The 25,290-nt window shown below is 42.4% G+C and overlaps 1 protein-coding gene and 1 long non-coding RNA gene across 4 annotated transcripts in view; one reads left to right on the forward strand and one right to left on the reverse strand.

Moving 5' to 3' along the window:
- Positions 1 to 20,122, reverse strand: part of LOC143809867 (uncharacterized) — an 88,908-nt gene extending 68,786 nt beyond the window's left edge. For 2 of the 3 annotated variants that reach the window (XR_013222495.1, XR_013222496.1), the window contains exons 1-2: positions 19,994 to 20,122; positions 13,634 to 13,784 (exon numbers count right to left, since the gene is read on the reverse strand). This is a non-coding gene — a long non-coding RNA (uncharacterized LOC143809867). The remainder of the gene's footprint in view (positions 1 to 13,633; positions 13,785 to 19,993) is intronic. The other variant, XR_013222497.1, reaches the window with a different exon arrangement.
- Positions 1 to 25,290, forward strand: part of SLC35F1 (solute carrier family 35 member F1) — a 642,523-nt gene that overhangs the window by 333,506 nt on the left and 283,727 nt on the right. The window lies entirely within an intron of this gene.

A 25,290-nucleotide genomic window follows, 5' to 3' on the forward strand; every position in this document is an offset into this window, starting at 1 on the left:
GGCTATGTTGTGAGGTGAAATTTTAACCCCGCGCGTTCCAATTCACCAAACAATTTTGCTCCTATCTACATAATGGGGAAAAAGTGAAGGGAAAAGTGTTGGAGGAAAATTGACAGCTGCCAGATGTGAACAATGAGGACTTAAAGAATGAGAGCGATGGCGACAAAGAGTATATACCGTACAGTTGCTAAGGTGGGGCCCCGACATGGGATACTCACCACACACGGGGATATGAACACAAACACAAAATGCGCCACACACTACCACGTGCTTGAACACATATACCACCCTCAGCACACATTTCACCACACACACACACCAACCTCGCCACATAAAAGTCGAAACACAAAAGTCACCACTCAAAACTCGCTACATGCAAAACTCGCCATATGCAAAACTAGGCTCACGCAAAACTCGCCACACGTGCAAAACTCACCTCATGGAAAACTCACCTCATGCAAAACTTGCACACACAGAAAAATTGCCACATGTACAAAAGTTGCACCACATGCAAAAGTTGCCTCACACAAAACTTGCACATACTCAAAATGCACCACACATAAAACTCGCCACGCGCAAAACTCGCCATGCACAAATCTTGCTGCACACAACTTGCTACACTAACCTGTCACATGCAACTCAACACACAAAATGTTGCTACACGCATGTCGCCACACAAAACTCATCTCACAAAAGTCGCTACATGCATGTCGCCACACGCAACTCAACACACACAACTTGACACATAAAACTCGCCCTAAAACACACACAAGTCTGGTATTGTCCTTCAAAAATAAAAATCTGATTAATAAGCAAACTACAAGAGCAACAAATGTACCATATAGGAAATACGGCAGCTGTCAGTCACATGACCTGTCTATTATGTGTATGTGTGAGCTAATATATACTGCCAGGGGGGAGGGCTTCCTGTTGGCTGGGGATTTATCAGGCTGCCAATAGCAACCAATCACAGCTCAGCTTCTATTTTGCTACAGTTAATTAACCTGAGCTCTGATTGGTTAATATAGGCAACAAAGACATTCTCAGTATAACAAAGCTAATATATGTTGTGAAATGCTTCTATTTGCTTAGTTTTTGCCTTTTAATAATTACATTTCTATCTATTTGTTTTGTGGTTTTTGTGTGCAGAATAAATTTTTGTTAACACATTCTATTTTGCTAACAGCAGTCATTAACCCGGGCGAAGCCGGGTAGTACAGCTAGTCTAATATATAAAGCTGAATGTGTGTATGTATGTATGTATGTATGTGTGTATGTATGTCCGGGATTGGCATCTGAACCGTCGCAGCTACAGCCACAAAATTTTGCACAGTCACACGTCTGGACCCCGAGAGCGTCATAGGCTATGTTGTGAGGTGAAATTTTAACCCCGCGCTTTCCAATTCACTAAACAATTTTGCCCCTATCTACATAATGGGGAAAAAGTGAAAGGAAAAGTGTTGGAGGCGTCGCAGCTACAGGCACAAAATTTTGCACAGTCACACGTCTGGACCCTGAGTGCGTCAAAGCTATGTTGTGAGGTGAAATTTTAACCCCGCGCTTTCCAATTCACCAAACAATTTTGCCCCTATCTACATAATGGGGAAAAAATGAAAGGAAAAGTGTTGGAGGCAAATTAACAGCTGCCAGATGTGAACAAGGGGGACTTAAAGAATGAGAGCGATGGCGCCAAAGAGTATATACTGTACAGTTGCTAAGGTGGGGCCCCGACATGGGATAATCACCACACCACCACGGGGATATGAACACACACACAAAATGCGCCATACACTACCACGTGCTCAAACACATATACCACCCTCAGCGCACATTTCACCACACATACACCAACCTCGCCACATCAAAGTTGAAACACAAAAGTCGCCGCTCAAAACTCGCCACGCGCAAAACTCTCCACATGCAAAACTCGCCACACGTGCAAAACTCACCTCATGGAAAACTCGCCACACACGGAAAAATTGCCACATGCACAAAAGTTGCAACACGTGCAAAAGTTGCCTCACACAAAACTTGCACATACTCAAAAGGCACCACACATAAAACTCGCCACGCGCAAAACTCGCCATGCGCAAAACTTGCTGCACACAACTTGCTACACTAACCTGTCACATGCAACTCGACACACAAAAAGTTGCTACACGCATGTCACCACACAAAACTCATCTCACAAAAGTCGCTACATGCATGTCGCCACATGCAACTCAACACACACAACTTGACACACGAAACTCGCCCTAAAACACACACAAGTCTGGTATTATCCTTCAAAAATAAAAATCTGATTAATAAGCTGACAAACTACAAGAGCAACAAATGTACCATATAGGAATCCGGCAGCTGTAAGTCACATGACCAGTCTATTATGTGTATGTGTGAGCTAATATATACTGTCAGGGGGTGGGCTTACTGTTGGCTGGGGATTTATCAGGCTGCCAATTTAGCTTACAAATACTGAGGTAAAAATACTGACCAAATAACGTGTGAACGAGGTCTAATACAGGAGGAGATGACATACAAATATATACTATATACAGGAGGAGATGACACACAGGTATATACTATTTACAGGGGAGATGACACACAGGTATATACTATATGCAGGAGGAGATGACACAGATATATACTATATACAGGAGAGATGACACACAGGTATATACTATATAGAGGAGGAGATGACATACAGGTACATACTACATACAGCAGGAGATGACATACAGGTATATACTATATACAGAAGGAGATGACACACAGGTATATACTATATACAGGAGCAGATTACCTACAGGTATATAGTATATACAGGAGGAGATGACATACAGGTATATGCTATGTATAGGAGGAGATGACATACAGGTATATACTATATACAGGAGGAGATGACACACAGCTATATACAATATATAGGTGAGATGACACACAGGTATATACTATATACAGGAGGAGATTACATACAGGTATATACTATATATAGGAGGAGATGACATACAGGTATATACTATATACAGGGGAGATGACACACAGCAGGTATATACTATATACAGGGGAGATGACATACAGGTATATACTATATACAGGAGATGACATACAGGTGTATACTATATATAAGGGAGATGACAAACATGTATATACTGAGGTGAAAATGAGAGGTGTGAGGTGAAAATGAAAAGGTGTGAGTGCAAAATGAGAGGAGTGAGGGAAAATAGTGGAGTGATCGGAAAATGACAGATGTGAGGTCGAAATGACAAGTGTTAGGGGGGAATGAGAGGAGTGAGGGGGAAAATAAGAGGAGTGAGGGGGAAAATGAGAGGTGTGAGGGAGAAAATGAGAGATGTGAGGGGGAAAATGAAAGATGTGATGGGGAAAATGAGAGGCGTGATGGGAAAATAAGAGAATTGAGGTGCTATAACTAACCACAGATATTTACTAAGCCCAGGCAACGCCGGGCTCTTCAGCTAGCTTAGATTTACAATCTCCATGCTTTTTTCATGGTCAACTTTATGTGGCCTGTTCAAGAGTTGGAACAGCCAAAAATCTGTTTGTCTTTGCACCTGAAGGAAAAACTAAGAATGTCGTTTATCAAAAGGCTCTCGAATAAGTAGTAGAAGATTACTTCACATTACTTGGCCAATTTAGTTAAATCTGTGTGGAATATCTCTGGTGTTGAAATATATGTTGTAAAGTGTTTCTATTAGCTTAGTTTTTGCCTTTTAATAATTACATTTCTATCTATTTGTTTTGTGTTTTTTTTGTGCAGAATAAATTTTTGTTAACACATTCTATTTTGCTAACAGCAGTTATTACCCCGGGCGAAGCCGGGTAGTACAGCTAGTATCAAATAAATATCTGCTTGTATCATACCTAACCATATGGTTATAACCAATTGATATCCCACTGCGAGGCACAGTCCGGCCGCAAAATGGCCGCTCCCTACTCCCCTCCAGTCAGTGCCCTGTTGTGATTTTGCTTTTTGCTCCCTCTAGTGGTCATTAGTGATTTGACTCTGGAGCTTCTGTCTTTTCCTATGTCCTCACCTGGGCCGTTAGTTCAGGGGCGTTGCTATATAAGCTCCCTGGACCTTCAGTTCAATGCCTGGCATCGTTGATATCAGAGCTAATCTGTTGTGCTCTTGTCCTATGATCCTGGTTCCTGTATTTCAAGCTAAGTCTGCTTCTTTGCTTTTTGCTTTTGTTTTGTTTGGTATTTTTGTCCAGCTTGTTCCAATCTGTATCCTGACCTTTGCTGAAGCTCTAGGGGGCTGGTGTTCTCCCCCCGGACCGTTAGACGGTTCGGGGGTTCTTGAATCTCCAGCGTGGATTTTTATAGGGTTTTTGTTGACCAGATAAGTTATCTTGCTATATTCTGCTATTAGTAAGCTGGCCTCTCTTTGCTGAACCTGGTTCATTTCTGTGTTTGTCATTTCCTCTTACCTCACCGTTATTATTTGTGGGGGGCTTGTATCTTGCTTTGGGGTCCCTTTCTCTGGAGGCAAGAGAGGTCTTTGTTTTCTTCTCCTAGGGGTAGTTAGATTCTCCGGCTGGCGCGAGTCATCTAGCGATCAGTAGGCATGATCCCCGGCTACTTCTAGTGTTGGCGTTAGGAGTAGCTATTTGGTCAACCCAGTTACCACAGCCCTATGAGCTGGATTTTTGAATCTCGCAGACTTACACGTTCCTCTGAGACCCTGTCCACTGGGGTCATAACAGTATGCCAGGCAGTATTAAATGTTTAATGCATTGCAGAAGTGGGATTATAAGAAAGAAAATTTTGAGTTTTTTTTTCCCTCTCTCATTTTTTTTTTTTTTCTTTTCCCCTTTACCTCAGAGTGGCTTAAGCTTGCTGCAGACATGAATGTCCAGACCTTGATTACAAGTGTGGACCAGCTTGCCGCTCGTGTGCAGGGTATACAAGATTATGTTACCAGAAATCCTAGGTCTGAACCCAAGATTCCGATTCCTGAACTGTTTTCAGGAGACCGATTTAAGTTTAGGAATTTCAGGAATAATTGTAAATTGTTTTTGTCCCTGAAACCTTGTTCGTCTGGAGACTCTGCTCAACAAGTAAAAATTGTTATTTCATTCTTACGGGGTGACCCTCAAGATTGGGCTTTTTCGTTGGCGCCAGGAGATCCGGCATTGGCTGATATTGATGCGTTTTTTCTGGCGCTCGGTTTACTTTATGAGGAACCCAATCTTGAGATTCAGGCAGAGAAAGCCTTGCTGGCTATGTCTCAGGGCCAGGACGAGGCTGAGGTGTATTGCCAAAAATTTCGGAAATGGTCCGTGCTGACACATTGGAACGAGTGTGCACTGGCCGCTAATTTTAGAAATGGCCTTTCTGAGGCCATTAAGAATGTTATGGTGGGTTTTCCCATTCCCACAGGTCTGAATGATACCATGTCCCTGGCTATTCAAATTGACCGGCGGTTGCGGGAGCGCAAAACCGCAAATTCCCTCATGTTGTTGTCTGAACAGACACCTGATGTGATGCAATGTGATAGAAAAACCGCAAATTCCCTCATGGTGTTGTCTGAACGGACACCTGATTTGATGCAATGTGATAGAATCTTGACTAGAAATGAGAAGAAAATTCATAGACGCCGGAATGGCTTGTGCTACTACTGTGGTGATTCTACACATGTTATCTCAGCATGCTCTAAACGTATATCTAAGGTTGTTAGTCCTGTCACCGTTGGTAATTTGCATCCTAAGTTTATTCTGTCTGTAACTTTGATTTGCTCACTGTCTTCTTATCCTGTCATGGCGTTTGTAGATTCAGGTGCTGCCCTGAGTCTTATGGATCTCTCATTTGCTAAGCGCTGTGGTTTTATTCTTGAACCATTAGAAAATCCTATCCCTCTTAGGGGTATTGATGCTACGCCATTAGCAGAAAATAAACCGCAGTATTGGACACAGGTTACCATGTGCATGACTCCTGAACACCGCGAGGTGATACGTTTTCTCGTTCTACATAAAATGCATGATTTGGTTGTTTTGGGGCTGCCATGGTTGCAGACCCATAATCCAGTCCTTGACTGGAAGGCTATGTCAGTGTCTAGTTGGGGCTGTCGTGGTATTCATGAGGATTCCCTGCCTGTGTCTATTGCTTCTTCTACGCCTTCGGAAGTTCCGGAGTATTTGTCTGATTATCAGGATGTCTTTAGCGAGTCCAGGTCCAGTGCATTGCCTCCTCATAGGGAATGTGACTGTGCAATAGATTTGATTCCAGGCAGTAAATTTCCTAAGGGAAGACTGTTTAATCTGTCGATACCTGAACATACCGCTATGCGTTCATATATCAAGGAGTCTCTGGAGAAAGGACACATCCGTCCGTCTTCTTCCCCTCTTGGTGCGGGATTCTTTTTTGTGGCTAAAAAGGACGGATCTTTGAGGCCTTGTATTGACTATCGGCTTTTAAATAAGATCACTGTCAAATTTCAGTATCCTTTGCCGCTGTTGTCTGACTTGTTTGCCCGGATTAAAGGTGCCAAGTGGTTTACCAAGATAGACCTTCGTGGTGCGTACAACCTTGTGCGCATTAAGCAAGGGGATGAATGGAAAACCGCATTCAATACGCCCGAAGGTCATTTTGAGTACTTGGTGATGCCTTTTGGGCTCTCTAATGCCCCTTCAGTTTTTCAGTCCTTTATGCATGACATTTTCCGGAACTATCTGGATAAATTTTTGATCGTTTATCTGGATGATATTCTGGTTTTTTCTGATAATTGGGACTCGCATGTGGAGCAGGTCAGGATGGTCTTTAAAATTTTGCGTGAAAATTCTTTGTTTGTCAAGGGCTCAAAGTGTCTTTTTGGTGTACAGAAGGTTCCCTTTTTGGGGTTCATTTTTTCCCCTTCTGCTGTGGAGATGGACCCAGTCAAGGTCCGAGCTATTCTTGATTGGACTCAGCCCTCGTCAGTTAAGAGTCTTCAGAAGTTCTTGGGTTTCGCTAACTTCTACCGTCGTTTTATCGCTAACTTTTCTAGCATTGTGAAACCTTTGACGGATATGACCAAGAAGGGCTCCGATGTGGTTAATTGGGCTCCTGCTGCCGTGGAGGCTTTCCAGGAGTTGAAACGTCGGTTTACTTCGGCGCCTGTTTTGTGCCAGCCTGATGTCTCGCTTCCCTTTCAGGTTGAGGTGGATGCTTCAGAGATTGGAGCAGGGGCCGTTTTGTCGCAGAGAGGCCCTGGTTGCTCTGTTATGAGACCTTGCGCCTTTTTCTCTAGGAAGTTTTCGCCTGCGGAGCGAAATTATGATGTGGGCAATCGGGAGTTGTTGGCCATGAAATGGGCATTTGAGGAGTGGCGTCATTGGCTCGAGGGTGCTAAACATCGTGTGGTGGTCTTGACTGATCACAAAAATCTGATGTATCTCGAGTCTGCTAAACGCCTGAATCCTAGACAGGCCCGCTGGTCATTGTTTTTCTCCCGTTTTGACTTTGTTGTCTCGTATTTACCAGGTTCAAAAAATGTGAAGGCCGATGCTCTTTCCAGGAGCTTTGTGCCTGATGCTCCTGGAGTCGCTGAACCTGTTGGTATTCTTAAGGATGGTATTATCTTGTCAGCTATTTCTCCTGATCTGCGACGTGTGTTGCAGAGATTTCAGGCTGATAGGCCTGATTCTTGTCCACCTGACAGACTGTTTGTGCCTGATAAGTGGACCAGCAGAGTCATTTCCGAGGTTCATTCCTCGGTGTTGGCAGGTCACCCAGGAATTTTTGGCACCAGAGATCTGGTGGCCAGATCCTTTTGGTGGCCTTCCTTGTCTAGGGATGTGCGGTCATTTGTACAGTCCTGTGGGACTTGTGCTCGAGCTAAGCCTTGCTGTTCTCGTGCCAGCGGGTTGCTCTTGCCCTTGCCTGTCCCTAAGAGACCTTGGACACATATCTCCATGGATTTCATTTCTGATCTTCCGGTGTCTCAAGGCATGTCTGTTATCTGGGTGATATGTGATCGCTTCTCCAAGATGGTCCATTTGGTTCCTTTGCCTAAGCTGCCTTCCTCTTCCGATCTGGTTCCTGTGTTTTTCCAGAACGTGGTTCGTTTGCACGGCATCCCTGAGAATATTGTGTCAGACAGAGGATCCCAGTTCGTTTCCAGATTCTGGCGATCCTTTTGTAGTAGGATGGGCATTGACTTGTCGTTTTCGTCTGCTTTCCATCCTCAGACTAATGGACAGACGGAGCGAACTAATCAGACTTTGGAGGCTTATTTGAGGTGTTTTGTCTCTGCTGATCAGGACGATTGGGTGACCTTCTTGCCGTTGGCTGAGTTTGCCCTTAATAATCGGGCTAGTTCCGCCACCTTGGTTTCGCCGTTTTTCTGCAACTCTGGTTTCCACCCTCGTTTTTCTTCGGGTCATGTGGAACCTTCTGACTGCCCTGGGGTGGATTCTGTGGTGGATAGGTTGCAGCGGATCTGGAATCTTGTGGTGGACAACTTGAAGTTGTCACAGGAGAGGGCTCAGCGCTTTGCCAACCGCCGCCGCGGTGTGGGTCCCCGACTACGTGTTGGGGATTTGGTGTGGCTTTCTTCCCGCTTTGTTCCTATGAAGGTTTCCTCTCCCAAATTTAAACCTCGTTTTATTGGTCCTTACAAGATATTGGAAATCCTTAATCCTGTATCCTTTCGCCTGGATCTTCCTGTGTCGTTTGCTATCCACAACGTGTTTCATAGGTCCTTGTTGCGGCGGTACGTTGTGCCTGTGGTTCCTTCTGCTGAGCCTCCTGCTCCGGTGTTGGTTGAGGGCGAGTTGGAGTACGTGGTGGAGAAGATCTTGGATTCTCGTCTCTCCAGGCGGAGGCTTCAGTACCTGGTCAAGTGGAAGGGCTATGGTCAGGAAGATAATTCCTGGGTGGTCGCCTCTGATGTTCATGCGGCCGATTTAGTTCGTGCCTTTCACGCCGCTCGTCCTGATCGCCCTGGTGGTCGTGGTGAGGGTTCGGTGACCCCTCACTAAGGGGGGGGTACTGTTGTGATTTTGCTTTTTGCTCCCTCTAGTGGTCATTAGTGATTTGACTCTGGAGCTTCTGTCTTTTCCTATATCCTCACCTGGGCCGTTAGTTCAGGGGCGTTGCTATATAAGCTCCCTGGACCTTCAGTTCAATGCCTGGCATCATTGATATCAGAGCTAATCTGTTGTGCTCTTGTCCTATGATCCTGGTTCCTGTATTTCAAGCTAAGTCTGCTTCTTTGCTTTTTGCTTTTGTTTTGTTTGGTATTTTTGTCCAGCTTGTTCCAATCTGTATCCTGACCTTTGCTGAAGCTCTAGGGGGCTGGTGTTCTCCCCCCGGACCGTTAGACGGTTCAGGGGTTCTTGAATCTCCAGCGTGGATTTTTATAGGGTTTTTGTTGACCAGATAAGTTATCTTGCTATATTCTGCTATTAGTAAGCTGGCCTCTCTTTGCTGAACCTGGTTCATTTCTGTGTTTGTCATTTCCTCTTACCTCACCGTTATTATTTGTGGGGGGCTTGTATCTTGCTTTGGGGTCCCTTTCTCTGGAGGCAAGAGAGGTCTTTGTTTTCTTCTCCTAGGGGTAGTTAGATTCTCCGGCTGGCGCGAGTCATCTAGCGATCAGTAGGCATGATCCCCGGCTACTTCTAGTGTTGGCGTTAGGAGTAGCTATTTGGTCAACCCAGTTACCACAGCCCTATGAGCTGGATTTTTGAATCTCGCAGACTTACACGTTCCTCTGAGACCCTGTCCACTGGGGTCATAACAGTGCCCCCTCCATACTCCCCCCCAGTCAGTGCCCGCCGCCCACATAGCGTTTTAGCAGTCCGTTAAACCAACTGCGTTACACCGCAGCATAACGCGGTGTAACGCAGTCTGTTAACGCTGCTATTAACACTGTGTGATGAACTTTTTACTATTGATGCTGCCTATATACCATGTGGCTGTGCTATATACTATGGGTTGTGCTATATACTACGTGGCTGCTATATACTATGTGGCTGTGGCTGTGCTATATACTACATACTACGTGGCTGTGCTATATACTACGTGGCTGTGTTATATACTATGTGGCTGTACTATATCCTGCACCCTGAACCCCCGACATCCAGCACCCCGAACCCCAGACATCCTGCGAGCAATCAGCGACAGATGCAGTCCAGCCGCAAATTGATGCGGGATTTAAACCACGCTTTGCTGATTAGTCGTGCCCGGCCGGGCGCGACCAGTTATATTGGCATGGGATTTAAACACCGCTTCAATGATTGGTTGCAGCCGGCCGTGCGCGACCAATCAGTGATATTGGCGCGGTATTTAAACACCGCTTCGGTCATTGGTCATGCCCGGCCGTCCGCGACCAATCAGCGATATTGGCGCGGGATTTAAACACCCCTTCAGTGTTTGGTCGCGGACGGCCGTGAGCTACCAATCAGCGATATTGGCGCGGTATTTAAACACCGCTTCGGTCATTGGTCATGCCCGGCCGTCCGCGACCAATCAGCAATATTGGCGCGGGATTTAAACACCGCTTCGGTCATTAGTCATGCCCAGCCGTCTGCGACCAATCAGCGATATGGCGCGGTATTTAAACACCGCTTCGGTCATTGGTCGTGCCCGGCTGGCCACGACCAATCAGCGACAGGCGCAGTCCAGCCGTGAATTGGCACCAGATTTGAACCACGCTTCGCTGATCGGCCAGCCAGGCGCGACCAATCAGCGATATTGGCGCGGAATTTAACCCCCACTCACAACGTACATACATACATATTCTAGAATACCAGATGCGTTAGAATCGGGCCTCCATCTAGTACTCTATGAAAGAGCAATCTTAACTTTGTGAAATAATAGGTTCAAGGTTCAAAAATTATGCGCAAACTTAGCATTTAAATTACTTTAAGTACATGTGGCTATGATTTTATAGCTAAGTTCATTTGATATTTGGCTTTCAATCTGATGATGGTTAATCGTCAGACCGCATTATAAGTCATATTTGTTGTAGTGAAATAGTGAAATAGGTGGGTAGCTATATATATATATATATATATATATATATATATATATATATATATAAAAATATACATACATACATACACACAAAAACACTTTCTTCACATGCATGGTTGTAAGTTTACCTATCTACAGAAATGCAGGTCTATTATCTCCCCTGAGGTATTCCTTGTTCAATGACATATCTTTTAATGTATTTAATTTTTACAAAATTAAAAAAAAAACACTTGAAATTTTATTATGGCACAGATCTGTCTTTTGTATGTTCTGTTAAGGCAATCATAGACTATTGGTATGTAAAGACTAGTGGTGTCCGGTTAAAGGATGCTTCCCCACACCACATTGCCCAAATGGTCACCAGACCAATCTCTGGCTAAAATTGCATCCAAAACAAAGATAGGCTTGTTACTGAACAGGACAGACCTTCTTTCCAGCTATCATTACCATCTTGCTCTGCACCATGACAGCCTTTGAAAGTGGTTGGGTGAGGTCAATAAACCACCTGTAACTGGACATCTGACTTGTAGCCCAATGTCATGCAAACACCTTCTGATGGTTTGTGTGAACACTGTTTGATGCCTTGTTTTGGGTATGTAAAGTCCAATTTCAATTGCAGTACAGAATGGATCAATCATCAAACCATCCCTATTTCTCCAATGTGTCCCTTTGCAATTTTTTCAACAAGACAACACCAGGCCGCATGTTGTTCATGATATTGTGCTACTATGGCCTGCAGCTTCTCTGGACTTGTCTCCCATCGTGCACATCTGGGCTGTCATTTATTGGTGATTGCAAAGGGGGCCACCAGCAGCGGATATTAAGAATTTGTATGCCCATGTACATTCAGCGCAGCAGACTATTGCTTAGACAACCATTAATAACCATATACACTGCTCAAAAAAATAAAGGGAACACTTAAACAACAGAATATAACACCAAGTAAATCAAACTTCTGTGAAATCAAACTGTTCACTTAGGGAGCAACACTGTTTGACAATCAATTTCACATGTTGTTGTGCAAATGGAATAGACAACAGATGGAAATTATTGGCAATTATCAAGACAAACTCAATAAAGGAGTGGTTCTGCAGGTGGGGACCACAGACCACATCTCTGTACCAATGCTTTCTGGCTGATGTTTTGGTCACTTTTGAATGTTGGCTGTGCTTTCACACTCGTGGTATCATGAGACGGACTCTACAACCCACACAAGTGGCTCAGGTAGTGCAGCTCATCCAGGATGACCCATCAATGCGAGCTGTGGCAGAAGGTTTGCTGTGTCTGTCAGCATATCCAGTGGCTGGAGGCGCTACAGGAGACAGGCCAGTACACCAGGAGATGTGGAGGTGGCCGTAGGAGGGCAACAATTCAGCAGCAGGACCGCTACCTCAGCCTTTGTGCAAGGAGGAACAGGAAGAGCACTGCCAGAGCCCTGCAAAATGACCTCCAGCAGGCCACAAATGTGCATGTGTCTGCACAAACGGTTAGAAACTGACTCCATAAGGATGGTCTGAGTGCCCGATGTCCACAGATGGAGGTTGTCCTCACAGCCCAACACCGTGCAGGACGCTTGGCATTTGCCACAGAACACCAGGATTGGCAAATTTGCCACTGGGGCCCTGTGGAGAGTCTGGAGACGCCGTGGAGAGCAATCTGCTGCCTGCAACACCCTTCAGCATGACTGGTTTGGCAGTGGGTCAGTAATGGCGTGGGGTGGCATTTCTTTGGAGAGCTGCACAGCCCTCCATGTGCTCACCAGAGGTAGCCTGACTGCCATTAGGTACCGAGATGAGATCAGACCCCTTGTGAGACCATATGCTGGTGCGGTTGGCCCTGGCTTCCACCAAATGCAGGACAATGCCAGACCTCATGTGGCTGGAGTGTGTCAGCAGATCCTGCAAGATGAGGGCATTGAAGCTATGGACTGGCCCGCCCATTCCCCAGACCTGAATCCGATTGAACACATCTGGGACTTCATGTCTTGCACCATCTACCAACGTCACGTTGCACCACAGACTGTCCAGGAGTTGGCGGATGCTTTAGTCCAGGTCTGAGAGGAGATCCCTCAGGAGACCATCTGCCGCCTCATCAGGAGCATGCCCAAGCATTGTAGAGAGATCATAGAGGCATGTGGAGGCCACACACACTACTGAGCATCATTTTCTTGAGACATTTCCACTGAAGTTGGATCAGCCTGTAACTTTATTTTCCACTTTGATTTTGAGCATCATTCCAACTCCAGACCTCCGTGGGATATAAGTTGTGATTTACGTTGATCATTTTTAGGTTTTATTGTTCTCAACACATTCCACTATGTAATGAATACATGTTTACAACTGGAATATTTCATTCAGTGATATCTAGGATGTGGGATTTTAGTGTTCCATTTTTTTTTTTTGAGCAGTGTATATAGCATGTCAACTCATGTAAGTGCATGTATTTCTGCATATGGTGCTCATACTTGATGCTGAATAAATCGAGATGTTTGGAAAATATTGCTTCCATTTTCTCATCATTTAAATATCACTAATGTGTATCTATCCATCCTGTGATTTCCATAATTCCACAAGTTTTTTTTTTGGTGTTGTAATTTCTGTTGAGGTGTGTGTGTCTATATTTAAAGCTTGTTTTACAGTATATAAGAAATCTTTACCTTCCTTGTTTTGAAGCCTGTGTCTCTTCCAGTGAATCCTTTGAAATATACATCATCTAAACTCCTGACACCCAAGGGTATCCATACATTCCTCGCACGTATTGTCTGAGCTTATGCCGGTGATTTGAAAGGTGCTTGCAAGATGATAACTCTATTGCCGCAGGAAGATAATTCCCATTTCAAAAATAATTGCATTTTAGAAATAATTATTGGGCAATTCTGATGGATATAGTTTACATTAGCTGGTAGGTAAAGAATTAAAAATGGCAAGATACTGAAACAATATTTAGCATTGATTGATTGCAATTCTTTTAATTTTAGATAATTAGAAATGCAGATAGGAAAAGCTTGCAACTGTTATGATAGATATATACCTGTGTAAAACAATAGAGAAGAACGTTAATTTGAAAGTATACATAAAATAAATAAAAACTACAGATAACTATATAGTAATCTCTTCTTTGATGCCTCTCATCACATTAGTGATGAGAAATCCTTTTGTACCACAATTCACAGAAATTCTCCTTAAAGAACTCATTTGAAATATAGCATTAGATTTTTTTGCTCCAACATGAGAGAATACAATTCTTAACGCATGCTCCATAACAAAAGCAGCCCTAAGGGCAATTCTTTCCAGGTCCGTTTTATGTTTACTTACCCATGTATATCCATACAGTGATTACGCCTCATTTTGTCACGCTTTCTCAAGTGAGAAAATATGTGATTATCGGCCTTTGTATAAAGTGAACAGTACTTCATTTCCAGGTTTATGTGGACGTTGAGTTAAATAAAACATAAGCTTATGAATTTACTAAATACAGATTTGTTTTCTTCTTGCAATAGGAGCTCTCTATAAATCTTCAGTGAACTGTTGTGGCTGCAGGTGGCCTGAATTTTATGTTTTTTAGTATGCAAATTGCCTCTTCTGAGAAAAAGAGGACTTAAACTCTACAGCGCCACCTATTGGAAGTAGCGATCCTACAAGTCACAATCAATCCTTTAACGAGTCGTGCAATATGACTTAGGATAAAAGCCAAATCAGTATCTCAATTCGCAGACACGTTTTTTAGTGTTATGGTCGTCTGAAGATAAGCATGCAGTTTGGTGGGCAAAGGCACCTTTAACCCCTTACTGACCTTGGACGTACTATACCGTCCGAGGTCAGCTCCCCTGCTTTGATGCAGGGCTCCGCGGTGAGCCCGCATCAAAGCCGGGACATGTCAGCTGTTTTGAACAGCTGACATGTGCCCGCAATAGGCGCGGGCAGAATCGCGATCTGCCCGCGCCTATTAACTAGTTAAATGCCGCTGTCAAACGCAGACAGCGGCATTTAACTACCGCATCCGGCCGGGCGGCCGGATATGACGTCATCGCCGACCCCCGTCACATGATCGGGGGTCGGCGATGCTTCTGAATGGTAACCATAGAGGTCCTTGAGACCTCTATGGTTACTGATCGCCGGTGGCTGTGAGCGCCACCCTGTGGTCGGCGCTCACAGCACACCTGCAATTCTCCTACATAACAGCGATCTGATGATCGCTGTTATGTAGCAGAGCCGATCGGGCTGTGCCTGCTTCTAGCCTCCCATGGAGGCTATTGAAGCATGGCAAAAGTGAAAAAAAAAGTTTTTAAAAATGTGAAAAAAATAAAAAAAACATAAAAGTTTAAATCACCCCCCTTTCGCCCCAATCAAAATAAATCAATAAAAAAAAAATCAAACCTACACATATTTGGTATCGCCGCGTTCAGAATCGCCCGATCTATCAATAAAAAAAAGCATTAACCTGATCGCTAAATGGCGTAATGAGAAAAAAAATCGAAACGCCAGAAATACGTTTTTTTGGTCGCCGTGACATTGCATTAAAATGCAATAACGGGCGATCAAAAGAAAGTATCTGCACCAAAATGCTATCATTAAAAACGCTAGCTCGGCACGCAAAAAATAAGCCCTCACCTGACCCCAGATCACGAAAAATGGAGACGCTACGAGTATCGGAAAATGGCGCAATTTTTTTTTTTTTTGCAAAGTTTGGAATTTTTTTTCACCACTTAGGTAAAACATAACCTAGACATGTGAGGTGTCTATGAACTCGTACTGACCTGGAGAATCATAATGGCGGTCAGTTTTAGCATTTAGTGAACCTAGCAAAATAGGCAAGCAAAAAACAAGTGTGGGATTGCACTTTTTTTGCAATTTCACTGCACTTGGAATTTTTTTCCCGTTTTCTAGTACACGACATGGTAAAACCAATGATGTCGTTCAAAAGTACAACTCGTCCCGCAAAAAATAAGCCCTCACATGGCCAAATTGACGGAAAAATAAAAAAGTTATGGCTCTGTGAAGGAGGGGAGCGAAAAACGAAAACGGAAAAACGAAAAATCCCAAGGTCATGAAGGGGTTAAAGATATGATATGAATTCAACCACTAAAGAATTTTGGACTGAAATTTAAATAATGTTATAGTGATACAGTTTAATACTATACACTATTTTAATATATGTCATCCAATTTATTTTATTGAAGTTTTGATTGTAAATATTCTAAACATATCAAGGTTACCTTGGAACATTTTTAAAGTCAACTTTGACATCAGCCTTGTAAAAGAACAATTATTAAGGTAAATGTCTGTTCTTAAATACTGTTTAATCTTATTTTTTTTAGTCTAAATAGGTTTAAAATTGTGTTCTGATTAATCTATTAATATATCGTCATAGCAATCAGAGTTCTATTGTTATGATAAAGATCAAAACATAATTCTCTGGCTGGCTCTTGCCGCTACTAGAGAAAGCTTAGGAGCTAACTGCCATACTCTCAATAATAACACAGAAAGCCTTAAAAGACCACTGCCGTGGATTTTTTTCTATTTGCCCCTTTGCTTAGGTATGTATGCATGTATGTAATGGTCATGAAGGTATTAACATACTCAACAGTCGCCATCTTCTCCTGGTTTCAGTGATGCCCTGGACCACTCCAGTATCAAGAGACCAGTTTGTAACCTGTCGAATCGCTGTGTTTACTCTCTGAATGTACGTCTTAGGGTATGTTCACACGCTGCGGTTTTTGCTGCGGATCCGCAGCGGATTTGGCACTGCGGATCCGCAGCTTTTTTCCATGTAGGTTACAGTACAATGTAACCCAATGGAAAACAAAACCCGCTGTGCCGACGATCCTTTTTTCCCCCGGCAAATCCACAGCGGTTTTGCCTGCAGAAAAAAGAAGTACCTGTCAATTCTTTCTGCGGATTCTGCTGCGGGTTTCCAGCAGCCCCAATAGGAAACTGCAGTTGGAAACCCGCAGTGGAATCCGCAGAAGAAAAAGGATCAAAAACCGCAGCGAAAAATCAGTGCGGATTTTAGCTGCGGTTTTTCAAAACAGGACCTGAAAAAAAAAGGACGGAAAAAAGGATCGTGTGAACGTAGCCTAAGAGAGTCAGATTGAGACTTTCTAGCCTCATTCTGAGTCTCGTAGAATCATATTGAGAAAGTTCAAAAACAGATCTCTGCTAGTCGGCTCCATACAGTAATCAGTGTGTGATTCAGCAGGTCTCAGAACCTGTCATGTTGAAAATGGTATCTGATCTGCAGACAGGATGTTATAGAGCAGGAGGAGCTAATCAGAATAATGCACATTTTTATGGAAAAAGTTTCAGTAAAGCTTGCTTTTTTTCACTGAAATCCGTGGTGTTTGTATGCAACCTCATTAGCCAAGCAAATGTAAGTAACATACAAGGTGTCCATAGGGCATATCAATAGGCAAGTACGGATATGACCTATGGACGCCTAGTGTGTCATATACATATGCTTGGCTAATGTGGTTAGGTGCTAGTTTTATTATATTCTCTCATCCATGTGTATCATTGTTATGGCTTTTAGACTTTTTAATTGTTTTTAATGTTTTGTGTTCTTTTCTGGTTTGCATTTATCTGTATAAATAAATTGATATTTTTATAAGTTGATCTGCCATTTGCAAACTTCTTCTCTTTCTTGCTTGATCATATACTAGTATGAACTCGGATGGTCCCATAACTATTAGGTCGTGCCCTCATACTTATTGTTACTAATTAGTGATGGGCGAGTATACTCGTTACTAGAGATTTCCCGAGCATGCTCAGGTGGTCTCCGAGTATTTGTTAGTGCTCGGAGATTTAGTTTGTGTCACCACCACAGATGGATGATTTGTGGCTGATAGACAGGCTGAATACATGTGGGGATTCCCTAACAAACAGAGTTGTGTAATATACTCTGATAACATTGTTCCCAGCAGCGGCATGGGAGTCAGAGATGCATCCAGGCATCTTCCCTATCTAATTCCCATTCCATTTGAGCACTTTTCCCATCCATTTCAATGATTTTAATACCCCCCAGTCCTCCTGGGAAGGTTTATCGGAAATGTGCTCAAGTTTGCCTTTGACTTCCAATATACTTGTTACTCGAATCAAGCACCAGAGCAATCCAACGAGAATTTTAGTGCTCGCTCTTCATTAATTATAACTGATTCATATCTACTGTACAGCCCAAAATTTTGATATCATGACATCAGCTGCATTCACTGTAAACTGTAACATGATGATAAGTACAGTCAAAATCTTTAAAAGTTTCTTCAGCTTCAAAAAAATCATAGATGCCTTATATTTTTTTAAGTACAGGACAAAAAGGTGACCTATTTTTGCAGAGTGTCCTGGAATTTCTGGAAGGTTGGTAACTCTGGTGTCATCTAAAGGTATATGGCCACCTGAGTCTGCTACAGTAAACTCATTGAAGTTTAGCGGTACTCCACAGCTAACGGCTCCAACATTTTTAAATGTGATATGTTTGTTTTTTCACTGCATCATCCATTGCCATAGCCCTTTTTTACCATACATTTTGTACAACACTATAATCAACCTTTGACAATCTTTTCAACTATTGCAAAAAGGATGTAATAAATGATAGGTAGGTAGGTAGGTAGGTACATATACAAAAAGCAAACTATGTCAGCAGGCCACAGAATAGTTGTGGCATGTACCTTTGTCAGATTGGACTAGTGAAAAGGAGTGCAAAAACAGATATGCTCAGTTAAATGCATGTTTTAAGATGAAGAGTAGTACTTAAATGTCTGGATTTTGGGAAATTTTCTTTTGTATTTTTTTTTTTTTTATTATTATTTTTTTTAATTTTTTATTATTTCCCATTCACAAAAACAAATGTCTAAGAAATGCAGAAAAACATTTTTAGTACATTATGAAAGAAGAAAAAAATATGGAATTATAATTAAATTGTAGTAGGACATATGCCAACTACATCACATTACTGAGCAATAACACTGTTATTGTTGCCACCTCTCCTATCTCTCTCTCTCCCACTATAAATTGTCTCCCTGTATTGTTCATATACTATTAACTTCTTTAGTGCTGCAGTTATTGAATATATTGCTGTCTGGAGGTTTTGTTCAATGTTTTATGGCTGTGTTTTCCTGTCTTCATTGCTGAGCAGACTATCCTAAAATCACCCCTAATAGCTACTGCATTCCCTGCTCAGGCTTTTATGTAGGCAATGATAGTCGCTCCTGGTGGCTGTGATCTGATAGCTTTAAAGCATCATGGAGAAGTCCACATGGTCACACCTGAGGTACTGTCAACTTTATTTGACTTACACAATCTTCTGTAATTTGTATATGGACAGCAAGCATTTTTTTAGCGATTCACACAAATCGAACCTCAAGTTGTTTCAACTTGCCAGGACCCGAGAATTTCATGAAATTTGACTCAATTTCAATTCACATTGAATCAATTTGATTATCTGTAATAACTGGGCATGTCAGAATCTGAATGATTGAGGGTGCACCTTTGGGCACTTGGACCCCAATTCATTAAGACTTGTATTTAATATAAGGGATAGGATGCATCAAATTAATTTAGAGGAACAAGCCACTTAATGAATTTGGCGCATCTTATCAGTAGCGTGCGCATCTCCAGAAATGATCGAGAGGGAGATGTCACTCCTGCGCTGCTAATGTTGAATCCACAATAGTTTCCAATGGAAAAAATTAATTAATTAAATAGGTTTACATGGTCAACGTGTTTTGAGGTCACGCAGGACCTCTTCATCAGCAGCTGATATCTATTTCATGCCAGTTACATGTTGCTCTGTATGAACTCTATATGGTGAGTTGATTCTTTTCCTTGACATCTTTTTGTTACCAGTTAAGACCCTATTGCGCTTTCTTTCAATTTCGTTGTTTTCATTACCAGAAATGTTACTCCTGTCAGGGAGTGCATGTCATGTCTGTCACACGCCACAGGCTCATAAAGGCTACCTCAGACAGATTTGGCACAAACAACTCTGTATGGCACACTCTAGAGGAACCCCTTCACCCTCTTACCCCTATACAGGGTTCTGGTCATGCAACAGGTGCAGTAAATTGCTTCCACGGAAGTGCTTCCATCCAGAGGAGTGAACCAGAGGCAGGAAGGATTGCCAAGCAGGGTCAAAGCCAAGAGGTCACAACTGCAACAAAATTGTAAAACAAGAGGATAGTCCAAATTACGCCAAGGTCAGAAAACAGAAAGAATCAGGAAAGCAAAACAAGCAATGACTAGCTCAAGCCAGGTAGCAAAACTTATTGACTGGCAGAGGAAGCCAAAGACCCAGGGGATTAAATAGTAAGCAACCCCACCCAGGGCTCTCAGAAAGGAGTAATCAAAACTAGTCAAATAACCTAATTTTTCCCTGATCTAGTGGCACAAAAGTCCAAGGAATAAAACAGGACTGATACTGTCTAGCATCACCTGCAATAAAGGCACGGCGCCGCCTCGTGGTTCAAACATAAGTTGGCACAGATGATACTGTACTGTGGAGTAACATTTCTGGCTTAAGAAACTCAAACAATTTTGCTGAATTTGACAGCAGGACATAGCCACCCCACCAGCTCCACCCTTTTTGGTGACTTACTTAAAACTGGAGTAAAAATGGCAAAAGTCACCAAATTTTTGCGCCACTTCACATAGCACAAAAATTTGGTGACTTTTCACAGTGTTTGCACCAGTTGTCTGGTGAAAACACTTTAACAGCCCCTTAAATTCTATGCAACACTAAGCAAACACTAAAATGCACTTTCTTACTGGTAAAGTATGATACGCTCACTTTACACAACTAAAATTCAGCTTTGTTAACTATTATGAATTGCTTTCAGGCACCTAAGAATGTTATTGAATAAAATAATACAGTATTGTTTGGGTACCAAATGGAAGTATTTTATACTGTACTTGACAATTCTATTGTACAAAGCTATTTGATACGGTATATTCAGAGGCTGAAAATTTGTTGCAGAATTTTCTGTGACTGTTCTACTCATCTTAATGGTGTTTGCAAAAATCCATCTACAGTACAGTAGCTGCTGCAGCCTAGGGCCGCAGCAAGTGTGAATACAACCCCAAGGAGTGAAATCTCTAGTCACATTTATGTCCACCATTTATTAATGCCTCAAGTCCTAGGAGTTAAACAGATGCCTCCGCGTACATTTCGTATTACTGCTGCCTAAGGAGGTGTATTTTTTGTGTCGATAGGTATGCTTCCAAAGTAATGTTATAGCCTAATAAGATTCCTGACAAATTAGATTGGCTATACTAGTAGTTTTCAGAACATTATGTTACTGAATATTTATAAAAGCGGAGGATAAAAATAAGGATATGCATAATTCATCATTAATATTTGTATGCAGGAGGTGATGCAGCTTTTGCTACAATTGACTAAATACATATCAAACTATTCAGCACAATTTAATTAATACATCATCACGTAGGTGATTTGCATTAGATATTCATTTTTTACCCTGAATATTGTAAGTGATATCATTTTTTTTCCTTTATTATGTACTGCTTATATAGTGCTATCATATTACACAGCGCTTTACATTCATTATTATTGCTGTCCCAATTGGGGCTCACAATATAAATTCCCTATCCTATTGGAATTTGGGAGGAAACCGGAGAAGAACCCGGAAGAAACCTGCACAAACACGGGGAGAACATACAAACTCCTTGCAGATGTTGTACTTGATGGGATTTGAACCCAGGACCTCAGCAAGGCTACAGTGCTAACCACTGAGCCACCATGCTGCCCATATAATGAATGTGTTATGACAACTTATGAAATCATGAAGAGGTTCAAGACGTTTCCTTTTGTATAACTGTGAAACATTTTCTTATGTTTACAATTATTAACTAATAATCCATCAGTTAGCCCCTTCTGTGAGAGTTTATAACTCCTTTATCAGTCTTTACGGAGCTCCTTTCACCTAATTTATGATCACATGAATGTTCTTCTCTCCATTGATTTGTGGTCATAAACAGTGTCGGTTTTTATTCAACAGCAATAATCAGGGAAATCGATAGCCTTAAAAACCAAATCGTGAATATTTTAGTTAATGGAACTTAATTATACAAATTATTTTAAATACAAGATATATGCAATTAAGTAAAAAAAAATCCCTCTAAGTTGTCTGTGTCCTTGAATATTGCAGTGATCATCTTTCATATGGCGATTTTTCACTATATTACCTAAACAAGTATTTCAAGAGGAGCATGTTAATATCGTTAACAGTATGAGTTTGCATATATTTTTCTGTAAATCCGACCTTTATATACTAACTGTGAACAAATTAATAGTGAGAGATGAAATATGTAACTGTTCAACAGCTGAGAATTCGTTATACTTTAAACAGAATATTATTCTGATCAAATATATGTTCTCCCACCAAGTCGCAGCTTTAGAACACACCACTCCTGTTGATAGAAGTGACACATCTGCTTGGTGAACATCTGTGACACTGTTGCAGTGCTGGCATTGATAGGTGTTCACATTACGGAGGCACATCTGTAGTAGCTGTCTGGTCACTTTTCAGGTTAACATTTCAAAGCCTATGTATTGTTTAAAATTTTGCAGAATGAAATAGGTCATCAATAGGTCATCAATATCTGATCATTTGGGATCTGACACCCAGGCCCCTGCCGAGCAGCTGTCATCAGTTGTCCAAATCGATAGGAGGAGGATGTGTAGTACCCTGCGGTGGCCACAATCAGAAGACAGACAGCCATCGGCACCAATAGCAGCTGATCGGTGGGGGTGCTGGGTGTAGGACCCGGGACGATCAGACATTGATGTCCAATCCTAAGGATAGGTTATCAATGAAAAAGTAGTGGACAACCTCTTTAAGACCTGGGTCAACCATGCCCATCATGCTCATGAACTGCTGCATAAATATAAAGTATCTACATGACTTATAATAGTGTAAGGGGGTGAAGAGGAAGAAGAGCCCAAAGGAGCTTGCTTTCCCTGCTCCTTACCTGAAACCACTTAGCCGGACAGCTGGGTTGTTGGGGGGAGGACTTTCTGCCCTGGACGGAGGAGACCATGTGACTGCTGGGGGCAGAGAGGAAGTGAAAGGGGCGGTGGTCCAAAAGAGCAGGCAGGCAGAGGGTGCAAGAGCAGAGCGTGCCAGAGAGAGGGGACAGCGCGCCAGAGAGAAAACAGGCTGCAGCGCCACGCTCTCCAAGAGAGAGAGTACTCCCCGTGAGGGCACTGAGGCTGAGATACGAGCCATAGTGAAGGCTGGATGTGAGGGTGTGGACTCGGAAGCCTCCATGATCAGAGGAGACTTTCCTCCTGACAGTGCAGAGACAGTGACCTGAGCGCGCAGCCCCGATGACCGCAGTGACAAGCCGAGACCCCTTGAGTGTGACAAGTAAACTGCTTACTGTGTGTAGCATTGCTACTGCAGAGAGAATGTCAGCTTAACATACAGAGAATCATGCAGCAGTGTGGATGTTCTACTTCCTGCTTCCAGTTTCACCCTGAGAAGAGACTGCACAGATTTAACCCCGGAGTTTCCAGTTCCCAGGAGACAGAGGAGAGACTTCAGAGTTGACAAGTGCCGCTGTTTCTCAGTGCCTATGTTGGAGAAGACGACCCTACAAGCAAGTCCTCATCAGACTGATAAGTGTTTTCTCAAGAAATTCCGTTTACTACTGCTACACTGTTTGACTGTCTGGAAACGTATACCACTTTCCATATATTTCCACGGTTATATTATTAGTTTATGTCCTACTCTTTTCTCCCTGCGAGGAGAATGTTATGCCTGTTAATAAACTCCCTCAACAGTTGGTCTGTCTGTTCCGTGGTGACATACTCAACACCTGCACTCTAAGACAATAGCATAATGCTAGTGACTTAAATAGCCATACAAGTAGTGCCATCAGGGTACATATAAAGCTTGGATTTAAAATAGTGCAAAAGGGTATTATGCAGGTTTGGCTTTTATTTAATAACCCATATTTGTCTTTGCACTCATCTCCTCAAGTCTTAAGATAAAATTCAATAAAAACAGAAAATGAAGAGGTGCCCAACAGTTACCAATACTTGGCAAAAGTGTACCAGTCAGACGTCTAAATATGCCTCAAAAGACCTTTTGTGGCCAAGAAGATTGAGTGTTGAATGAGAAAAAGAATGACTAGTTCTAGGTAGCCAAGGACTGGGCTGTGGTTGTCAGATTATATACAAAGAATAATTCTGTCCCAAAATATATGAACACTCCATCAGATAGGCGGGCAAGTATAATCCCTGGAAGAGGGGGATGGCAATAGTGGGGGTGCTTGAGCTGCTGTAATAACATCTTGCAATTTTTTTCTTAAGTCTGATATGTAAGTATTTTGATAGTTTTACAAATATATGACTCTTAGGGGGCACCTCATAAAGACTGGCATTGTGCAAGCCTGCGCTACACTAGTCTTTACAGAGTACAGTGGGCCGGATTCATTAAGAGGCACACGTCACTTAATGAATTCGGTACCCCTAGTAAGAAGCATGCATCAGCATGTGCTGCACCAGAAATGCTACCCTAGCCCCTCAGTGACTGGGCCAAATTTTTAAAATCTGACCGGTAATAACTCTGGAACGCTTCAACATATCCCGTTGATTTGGAGACACATTATATTTTATATATGTTTTGTGTTTATTTATAAAAAAAAATCAGAAATTTGACAAAAATGTAAAACAAATTAGGAATTTTCAAACTTTAAATGATTATCCCTTTAATCCAGATAGTCATACCACAGAAAAACATTAATAAATAACAGTTCCCACGTGTCTGCTTTACATCAGCACAATTTGTAAAATGTTACTTTATTTTTTTAGCATTTTAGGAGGTTTGAAAATGTAGCAGCAATTTTTCATTTTTTCCAAGGAAATTTACGACCTATCCATGTTTGAAGTGACTTGGGGATCCTATATTGAAACCCCCCAAAAATGATAACATTTTAAAAACATCGCCCCTCGACATACTGAAAACAGCTGTCAGGTATTTTATTATCCCTTCAAGTGATTTTCAGGAATTAATGCAAAGTGACATGACAGGAATGAAAGTGTATTTTTACCACCTAAATGTCGCTAACTTCTAAACAGGTCACTGTAGCCGGCAGACTCTAAAGCCGCTATTTGGTCGTGAATTGCCAAGGGAAACATCAGGACCACAGAACCATGATCTCAGGGTGCCGATGGGGATAAAGAAGAAGCCACCACACTCTGGTAACCTTTTATATGATGTGGTCACTATTGATAGCAGCATCTAAGGGGTTAAATAGATATGGTTGGTGCCAACACTGATCGTGGCTGATGCAACAAGTT

Source organism: Ranitomeya variabilis, chromosome 2 (genome assembly GCF_051348905.1).
Source record: "Ranitomeya variabilis isolate aRanVar5 chromosome 2, aRanVar5.hap1, whole genome shotgun sequence".
Lineage (NCBI taxonomy): Eukaryota > Metazoa > Chordata > Amphibia > Anura > Dendrobatidae > Ranitomeya > Ranitomeya variabilis.